The sequence below is a fragment of the Protopterus annectens genome, chromosome 4.part1, assembly GCF_019279795.1.
Source record: "Protopterus annectens isolate FY-2018-M chromosome 4.part1, PAN1.0, whole genome shotgun sequence".
NCBI lineage: Eukaryota > Metazoa > Chordata > Ceratodontiformes > Protopteridae > Protopterus > Protopterus annectens.
Window position 1 is genome coordinate 942004054 of NC_056734.1, and position 2500 is coordinate 942006553.

The window sequence follows — 2500 nt, forward strand, 5'->3', positions numbered from 1 at the left end:
ATTATGTTTTGTCTGTCCACCACACAGGTCTTGTGTCATATATTTCACTGGCAGTGTGTGCGTTGAGTGCTATCAGTACATGGCTACATCCATTTCTGTTTATAGCATCATATTCATGACTAAGGGTATGTTGCAAACTATCCTGTAATACCAGTGACTTTCTTAGTGTATGATAACAGTTTTACAAATATGGGCCTGTGTTCCAGCATCTGTCCTCCACCTACATACCAGGCTTTGTACATATGACATGCTGTCAAGGGTTGTTATGTAGTGGGCTGTGAGTATGTCATGCTGCCATTCCTGCCTTCAGTCCACTGCTGTTGTGTCCTCCACACATATTGTGGGGTTGGGTCCATATATGTGTGGGCTTCACCTACACAATACATGTGTGCCCTTATGCACTCCAGAGGCCAGTGTATGTAACAGTGGTACATGGCCCTGTATTATTGAGACTAGGAGGGATGCACCATAACTAACCTAGGCTGTTACAAGATGTGGGGGTATCAGGGGTAAGCTGCCTTAAGGTATCTGGATGTACATTATCATACAAGTGACCTTGGATAAATGCAGGCCTACTGCTTCCTGCCATACAGACTGTTCTGTTTGTCAGTGTGGTTGTGATGGTGTCAGTTATGCCTTGTTATGTAACAGATACATTATTGTGTCAACTGAGGTATTTACCCCCTAGGATGTGTGTACAGAGTGTAGATAGAGGCTGCTGGACTATACATCTGCATTACTTACTGTTGATTGATTGGTATCCTGTGGCCTAGTCTGTCTTTACTATTGTACTAGACCTAGACCCGGTAGTAAGTGAAGTGGTAGGTTCTAAACCCATGGTGGCCTATAAGAATAAACCGAATTTACAGAGTTTGTTATGCTATAAAAGCCTGAATGGCTGCCTTAATAATACTTTTTGTATGGCTTACAATACACGTCCTTGTGGACGCTGTAATCAATGTGGTTTCATAGATAGCACAACTTCATTCATACATCCTGTCACACTTTTTGAGTATAAGTTGCACACTGATACCAACTGTATGAGTTCTAATGTGGTTTATTTAGCGAGGTGCTCTGCCTGTCCTTCGTTTTACATAGGTAAAACGAATAGGACTTTGAAAGAAAGGATTAGAGAGCACCTGTACTTGATTAGAACTGGCAGTGATGTGAATGCGTTAGCGAAGCATGTTAAAACTACAGGTCCGGAGCATACTTTCATGTTCTGTGTTTTGCAGTTAGTGCATACTAATTTTATTTATTTATTTTTTATTTTACATTTGTTGACCGGGATAGTCCGACTGGATACATGTCCATTTTCAGCGGAGGCCCGGGGAGAAAAGCTCCACAGAGAAAAAAAACAGAAAACACATAGGTTTACAGGTACATAAATGAAAGGCATTACAAATTAACATTCTTTATGCTTTCCTTGGCATGATTATTGTATCAACAAGACAGTAAAGAATCCAGCTCAAAATTACAAGTACAATACAAATTCAAGAGACAAATTCAAGAGACAATAATGTTACTATGTTCAAAACGTTCTACACCATTGCAGGGTTCCAAGTGATCATGGAGAAACTGATTACAGTAGAACGAACTAAATAGGGTAGTAGTCAGTTTATTTATGAATTATTTGATGCCAAAAAGAAGAGAACCCCAGTTAGCTAGTTCAAGTAGGATAGGATATGCTGTAGTTCAAATAGCAACTAGTCTGGATTTGCACATGAGCATAGCCAATGTGCCTTAAAGAATTGTATAAGATGTTTTTTAAATTGAGAGAGGGAGTTAGTGAGTCTTAAGTAGTTAGGGAGGGAGTTCAAAACCTTTCCTATTGTATTGGCGAAGAGAGCATCGCCGCCCATATTATTGGATTTGATGGTTTGGACCAGAGATCTGTTGGAGGAGCGAAGACTACTTAGGTTAGAGTAGGGGGTCAGTAAGTTATTCAGTGAAGGGGTTTTGTCAGGTTCCTTAATGATTTTAAATGCTACAGAGAGTTGGTTTAGTTTGAGAAGATTGGATAGTTCTAACCAGTCAAGTTTCTTTAGATTGTGGCAGTGGTGAGTTCTATAAGGAGCCCCTGTTATAAATCTGGCAATGTGATTGTAAGTCACGGATAGTTTATTAATATCGCATATGTTGAGGAAAGAGAATACAGGTGAGGCATAGAGAAGTGTGGAGAGGAGATGGGTACGGGCGATAGTTAGTTTAGCATTGGGAGTTAGGAAGTTCTTGATTCTATACAAGGATCCGTGTTTCTTATTTACAGCTTTTATGGTCTGGCTGATATGCAAGTCAAATTTAAGTTTGTTGTCAATAGTCACCCCTAGTAGTTTAGTGTTGGTATCGGGTTCAATTATGGTCCCGTTTTTAGACTGAACGGAGAAGGTAGTATTGTTAGCTTGTGTATTGTGTTGCACTAGAGGACGAGCTGAGGTGGGAAAGAATAGTAGTAACTTAGTTTTTTTTGGGTTTAGGATGAGATTCCTCTCAAAGAGCC